The 7834-nt window shown below is 39.9% G+C and overlaps 1 protein-coding gene across 1 annotated transcript in view; it reads right to left on the bottom strand.

Annotated features, from left to right (window-relative positions):
- Window positions 1-925: 925 nt before the first annotated feature.
- AHI1 (Abelson helper integration site 1) overlaps window positions 926-7834 on the bottom strand; it is a 218819-nt gene continuing 211910 nt past the window's right edge. The window contains exons 30-32 of the mRNA XM_060167812.1: window positions 7234-7386; window positions 2796-3030; window positions 926-1752 (exon numbers count right to left, since the gene is read on the bottom strand). The gene's annotated coding sequence lies outside the window, so the exon portion shown is untranslated. The remainder of the gene's footprint in view (window positions 1753-2795; window positions 3031-7233; window positions 7387-7834) is intronic.

The raw sequence follows: 7834 nt of genomic DNA, 5'->3' as shown, positions 1-7834 counted from the left end.
TAGGTGCTGTCAAGCAGACAGAGATACTGCAGGAAGTAATGCCTTGGAAATGGCCCAGTCTAGAATCAGGCGGCCTAACTCCTCTCCTTGTGAGTTGATAGCGGGCACATGGAACATGCTTCTGTTTCAATCTAATTCACAGAAACTTCTGCGTCAGCAGTGAGAATAAACGCTAAATTCTACTTCATAATTTACTCCGTTCTTTTGGACTTACATCACCACTATAATCTGGAAGCAGAAGCCACACAGGCCCAGAGTGATCCACAGGGCAGCTAAGCGCTGGTGACCATCTTTTCACTTTGGACATTCATTCCACGAGGGAGAAACTCTTTCTCATTGCCATACAGATTCTAACAGATTTATGCACAAGGGGTTATATAGAATGCTCTAGGCTTTGGATATTCTTGGCCTTGGGAAAGAAAAAAAAATATTTTTTTTAAGTTTGTAAAGGTAATTACCATTATTTACAGTACTGAGGGCAAAGCCCCACCCTGGGCTTGAGGCCAAGGGATCTCAGACTAGAGTGTATTGAGGTGAGCCAACTCCAAGACAAAAGCACAATTATGCTCACATAAAAACCAACACTGGTGGTAGTGGGGTGAAGGAAACACCCACGCAAGGGGGAGGTGTGTGTAGGGAGGGGCTTGTTTTGAACTTTTGCATAAATCTTATAAATTTTTTCCTCCATGGTCCTGGGAATGAAGATTCTGCAGAGGTTTTCATCCTGGGTCTCTTGTTAAGCTGTGCCACAAGGAAAGGGACTTCCTTCTTACTTGATTTGCCAATTTATAAAACTGAACTCTAAATAAAAGCATTTCGGTAGAAAACGGGAAATGTTGTGTAAGGTGTTCTGAAGCTTTCTTCATTTCTTGGCAGAAAGGAACTCAAGCAAATCGAAAGAAGATATCTTTATTTTTTAAGCCCACCTCACTTTACCCTCCTTTCTGATTCACATCCATTTGTCCACTTAGGAAAGTGTTAAAGCAGTGGGGTTAGAAACAGCGTTGCCACAGTCTATCTGGTTCTCCAGTCAGAAAATAATTAGCGACTACCTAAACACTCACACACATTACCTTCTTGTTAAGCACGCCGTGTTATCTTCTTCTTCTTGCCAGATGATTATTTGGCTGATGTTGTAAATCAGTGACGAAGAAAGCCTGTGATGGCAGTTTAGACATGCCTCGAGGTCCACTGGCACTGCAAGGAAATGGGAAGCAGTGACGGGGAGAACTGAGACCCACCAGGCACCCACACCTGGCCTGGAATGGCTGAGCACCCTGGTCACCAGAAGGCAGGCTCCCTAGCTCGCCTGCTGCACACGCTACTTCAGGAAGCTGGATTTTCCCCTTCAGTCCGGAGGAAAATGCTCTTTGGGAAATGGATGGGGACACGTGAGGTCCTCGGGCTGTGACCTCAGTGAAGCGCAGGCTGAAGACGTTTTGGAGGATCAGCCTGCCTCTTGCCACTGCACGTGCCAGAGGCTGACACCTGATAGAACTCGAGTCACCAGTTCTGCACACCCAGCTCTTGACTGCCTGGCAGCCTTGAGGAAAGGGGAATTACAGGTGGGCTGGGCTTGAAACACTGCTATGGTCCCACCTGAGTTTCAGGTGCCCCAGGGAGTCCTTTCAACCACCTGGAATTGAGGCTGTTTCAAAGTACAGATGCAGTGTGTGTTTGTCTTGCTTTTGTTTGTGCCTGAATACAAGAACCAGCTGGAAGTCAGGTGTGGGGCACTGCAAACAATTTTGGCTGTAAATAGAGAGAAAGTAAGAATTTAAAAGCCAGGATGGGTGTGGAGGGGAGGGAGTGAGAGGGGAAAGGAAACAGATTTACTAGAGGAAATAGAAAAATACACAGAAATTTGGATTGGTGTGATACCGCTGCATAATTTCCATGATCTGTTAATATCCCTACCTACATTTCACCCCCAACTTATCGATATACAGAAAATAAGCCTTTGGACCTGTGATCTGCCTTGTTGAGTACTGAATGTGCCTATTATGCACCAGGCACTAAAGGTAACATTGGGAATAAATGATGAAAAGATATTGTCTCTCTGCAAACGGCAAGTTAACACTTATGAGATGGTTGCCATGATGATGTACACGGGCCATGATGACATAAAGGGCCAGCTATGTCTCCTGAGGGTGGTGAACGGAGACTAAAGAGGAAACACAAGAAGGAAGACCTTACACAACCCTCTTCTTCACCCCAAACGCAACCCTAATAGACACAATTCTTACAGGGATGTGAAATGCACTGGTGATGGTATTTTATTATTCATTTCTTTTAGACTAGGGTAACGTCTCCGTAGCACATAAAAATTGGAAAGAAAACATTTTTCTTAAATGCTAAAGGTTGGTGTGACTATTTCAATATGAACCTTTGAGATTCCTTTTTTCATTTTACTTAAAAAAATTTTAGTTTTATATTGGAGTACAGTTGACTTACAATGTTGTTCGTTTCAGGTGGACAGCAAAGTGAGTCAGTTATACATATATCCATTCTTTTTTAGATTCTTTTCCCATATAGGTTATTACAGAATATTGAGTAGAGTTCCCTGTGCTATACAGTAGGTCCTTGTTGATTATCTATTTTATATATAGTAGCGTGTATATGCTAATCCCAAACTCCTAATTTATTCCTCTTCCCACCTTTCCCGTTTGGTAACCCTAAGTTTGTTTTCTATGTCTGTGAGTCTGTTTCTGTTTTGTAAATAAATTCATTCGTATCATTTTTTAAGATTCTACGAATAAGTTATATCATAGGATAGTTGTCTTTGTCTGACTTACTTCACTTAGTATGATAATCTCTAGGTCCATTCGTGTTGTTGCAAATGGCATTATTTCATTCTTTATTATGGGCGACTAATATTCCATTGTGCATATGTACCACATCTTCTTTATCCATTCATCTGCTGACGGACATTTAGGCTGCTCCATGTCTTGGATATTGTAAATAGTGCTGCAATGAATATTGGGGTGCATGAGATTCATTTTTGATAAAACTATTTTGTTGAAGACTGTTCTGCAAAACACATTAGAAATTTGGAAAATATTAAATGTTTAACTTTCTTACGCATTTCTAAAATAACAGAAAGTCACTTTTTTTCAACTGTGAGGGGAAGAAGCATTTTAAAAAGAAGCCATTTCATTTTAAAAGAACATACAGTCTGTAGTTTGGCAAACTCAAGGGCAGTAATTTAGTAATTAAGAGGGGAATTTTGGAGTCAGACAAACCAGAGATATAAATCCTGACATCCCGACTTACAAGCTGTGTGATCTCCGACATACAGTGTTACCTTTCTGAACTTCAGAGTTTTTGTTTTTAAACAGGAGTAATGATAATGGTATCTACCTTGTAAGCTTATTTTGAAAATTTAATGAGATAATTATGCACATAAAGCCCCTGACAAGGAGCCTAGTACCTACCCTGTGCTCAGCAAATGGTAGCTATTATTAAAATTAGTCTATAATCATGAATAATTATAATAATAAATACTTTCCCTTTCCCTGCTAAATTATGACTATGCAGAGGACAAAGTGAATTGGAATAATGATCATTTTTTGTGAGTGAACTTAATGGCTACAGCCTACTAAAAAGGTTAAATAAGTTTTTGAGTGGAATGATCTGATAGTGCTGAAGAATGATTTATTTAAGAGGATAAATGTCAAAATCACATTTCCCTGGCTGTGTAGATGGCATGAGTGTCACAGCAGGGTTACCACAATGGCCTGCATTTCTCAAGAAGCTGACCAAATTAATGTTTATATTCAGGAGTAGTTGCACTAATCCTAAGGAGAAACAGAAGATCCAAAGTTGAAAGCACATGAGTAAAAGTTAAGGGTGTTCAATAACATCTGTAACATCAGTCCCACAGAAATCTGGATGCAAAGTGTCATGACTCTCAGCAGAACCCAAGCTGAGAACTGTCGAGCCTCATCCCTCTACACCAGGCAGCCAGGTCTATGTGTGATTCATAGACCTCTGCCTCAGGGGCTCTGGGGGGCTCCTGAAACTTTCTGTGTAAACACTGCTGGGCTGGATATTGGTCTTGCTTAAAACCAAATAAGGTCAAAGAATTGTTTGAAGCTTTTAGATATTCTTTAGGTGATAAAAATATAGGGGATGAAAATGACTAGATTCATTTACTGGCATAAACACATATAGCGTGAGGTGGTGAATTCTTACAATTAGATGCTTACACTCAGGCATTGTGATATCGTGGAATTTGTTTATGAATCTAGGAATCTTTTCTCCAGAAAATTATTGAAATTTTAAGAAAAAAGTGGTAAAGATATCAGATTCACAGGCAATGGGGTTAGATATACAAATTTTAGAAGGCTTTTGGAGGATTTTTACCCTCAGATGAATGGGAATGTAAAATATTATGCAAATCAGATAGATACTCTTCCAGATAGTTTGCCTCAATAAAAACAGTTAAAGACATGAAAGGAAGACTACACCCACATTGAAAGATTGTGTTTTTATGTAAGTAAAGTGTTGCTCAGAGGGCACTGGGGGCTTGGATAGAGGTAGCCAAAGTCACCGTCAGGATGGATCCTCCATCTTGGATTCCCAGTTTCAGGAGCAGACTGAGATGGGTCAGTGATGGTTTAATGTGGAATTCAGTGAATGCCACTGCTGATGTCAAGCAGAGAAGAAGGAAAAAGGGAGCCAGAAAAGAAGAAGAAAAGGGGAGCGTGTGAGAAAGAGAAGAGAGAATGAAAAAAGACAAAAGACAGCTGTGAAGGCGCGGTAGAATGACTACTGACATTTTCTTAGATTCCTTCCTAAATGCCCTAGTCTTACTGGGCATTTAAGATTTTTAAAAAGATTAAATTCCATTTGAGAATATCCTTTGATATTGAGCACAAGCACAGATTTATAAGAATATATATAAAACAACTATATATATATATATAAGAACTATACTTCAGTTTAAAAAAGCGTTATCTCAGGCACACAAGAAATGTTAAATAATACATTGATCAATAGACTGTCAGTTTCAATGTCATGTGCTAAGTAAGTGTCTTTATAGATATTAGGTATAGGACACTGTGAGAATACAATTATCCATGGTTAGTAATTAGGAAAGGAATCTTAGTGCATGTGTTATTTGAGATGAAACTTGAATGGAAATATACTTGGCAGAGGCTTTGGGAAAAAGGTGTCTTCAAGTCAAGAGAATAAGTCAAGGGCTTGAAGCAGCAATGGTCCCTGGAGGGCAGTAGTATGGTCTCGCTGCAGTGTGAACAGAGGACCTCCACATGCAGTCATGACATGGATGAACAGAGGGAACAGATCAGGGAGGTCTGTGCTGTGCTCTGTGGTTTGGACTTTCAGATATCAACCAAGTTTCTTACTTTTGCTGTCACTTCCAAGGTGACTGAATTTCATTTGAGAGTTTCCTGTGATATCAGAGCACAGGACTGAATTTCTAGGAATAATTGTTAAGCAAATAGGAAAAACTCACTGGATTTAGTAAGAGTGGATGGGAGTACCAGTGAAGAGTTTTAAACGGGGTGTGACGTGGTCAGGTTTGTATTTAATGAAAGGTTCTGTGGTACCTCCAAGTTAGTTGATATAATGAAGTTTTACGTGAAATGGGAATTTACTGCCCTTTAATAGAAAATGTAATTTATTTGGTAACTTGAATAAAAACTATTTGGCTTCAATATACAACGCACAAAATGATTTTGTTTTACTTGATTTGTGAAAAGGTTTTGAAAAGGGACTCTGGCATTTTCTGCACATCTCCTTCTTCCTCTGTCTACAAAATACAATAAAAAAATTTTTTACATGTTTTTATTTGGCCTCTGTTACAACTTTACATTTTAAGTTCTTGTATTTAAAAATATATTTAAATATAGGACGGCAGCAAAAACCAACACTTTATAGCTGACTACAGGAAGAGATCATAAATTGATCTGAAAAGACCCACATCCAAATTAGTGTTATTATATAATGTTGCCTCTTGTACAGGGAACATATTGGCTTTCCATATAACTTATTTCCACAGTTTTCAGATGTCAGTGATGGGTTTTCCTGGTTGGAAAGAACACAGCACTGGGAGGAGGACAGCTGGACGCTGATTAACAGTTATTGGGCAAGTCACTCAACCTCTCTGTGATTGGTTTGAAAAATGGGGGACTTTTCTGTTTAACAAAGATTGTCATGAGGCTCAAGTTTAGTAATGTATGTGGAAGTCCTCTGAAAACCACTGCGGGGTGATGGTGGCAGTAAACATGTGGCAATTTCAAGGTGAAACACAGAGTAGAAGAGTTGAGGCTCCTGGTTCAACTGTCCACTCAGCTCCTGCCCACTGCTTGACAAACAGGCTTTCAATAATCAGCTGGTGAATAAATTGAAAGCGATCATACACGCTTTGAAGAAACATGAAAAGTGTTGAAGTTATTGATGATCTTTAACTATAAGGATATATTTAGGCAAGCTGTCAGTAACTCCAGCTATTGATACGTAAATAGAATCAGTCCTTATCTGTATCCAATTGTCAACATAGTAAAAAAACCAAAAATCAAAGAAAACGACCTCTTGTGCGTGCACCGAAATGTCTCTCTCTGGACTCTCTGCTATCACCTTATACTTTTCCTACTTTCAACCCTCACTCATTCAAATTCACCACTTATAACAACCTAGTGTTAAAGGGGAATTTACCTGAATGTAGACCACGCTCTATACGGGATGTTATTCTTAGTTGTGTAGGAGGTTGAAGAAGTTTAGCATTTTTCAAGAATTAGGATTGAATAATTCAGCTTTAAGGTAACTGAGAATGTTACCTAGTAAATAGCAGTAGGAGTAGGAGGTGGGGTCCTGGCCCTGGATTCTGTGACCCTGGACAAGTACGAAAAAGAAGGGTCTTCCTTTTTATGTTTTGATCTCTCTCTTCCATTTCCAGAGTTTTACATAGATGAGCTCTGAAGGGAGCTTTTCCAGTGGAGAGGAGTGGAAGGATACAAAAGCATTCCTACATGGTCTCTTGCTCACTTTTCCCCTTGGGTTATTCAGTTTGGGGTTCTGTGGTTGCTTTTCTCTAAAACTTAAGCTCAAGCAACAAAGTTCTCTGGTCCTCTGAACAGAATACATTTTCAATAGCAAGGATAAAGGGAAAGACAATCACTGGAGAAAATACAAAGAGCATCAGGTGTTTACAGTTAGCCTTTGGCAACTGGGCTGAAACCACTGCCCCTTGCCTGCCTGGCTTCTCACCTCTGTTTCTGCTGAGCAAGACCCATCCTATTCTTTACCACCTGGAACCTTTCCCTTCTCATGAAAACTTCCAGATTCAAGGTTCCCACTCTCCCTTGTGTCCTCTTGTTTGTAGTCCGAGGAACTCCGACCTTCCAAAGGAAATGCGCCAGGCTGTGGACATTGATATGCTGATTTCATTTTTAGGGGCAGAATCTCCACTCCCCCAGCAAGGAGGCTTGCTTACTAAGGTCCATCCTTAACACCAAACACTTAACACCTGTATCAAATTACACACATCAGGTAAAGAGAGGGTCATTCTTTCACATCGATATGAACTGACAAAGAACTTACTGTTATACAGGAAAATCTATTTTGGCAAAAAAAAATTTACATTTTTTTTCTTTCTCTGTGTTGCAGCAGGGATCATTTCTGTATTTATCTGTGCTCTAAGTTTGCAAGATGGCAGGATTATGGGTTCCAGGAGAGAATGACACACAGATGGAGAAGGTGGTCTTGTGAGTCTTGCTTACAGGGAGAGGATGTGTTCGAGAGAGAACTGACCTCAAATCTCCCAGGAGAGAATCCCATCATAACTACAACAGGCATGCATGCCAACCTA

This window comes from Lagenorhynchus albirostris, chromosome 12 (genome assembly GCF_949774975.1).
Source record: "Lagenorhynchus albirostris chromosome 12, mLagAlb1.1, whole genome shotgun sequence".
In the NCBI taxonomy this organism is placed as follows: Eukaryota; Metazoa; Chordata; class Mammalia; order Artiodactyla; family Delphinidae; genus Lagenorhynchus; species Lagenorhynchus albirostris.
This window is presented reverse-complemented; position numbering and strand designations above follow the sequence as displayed.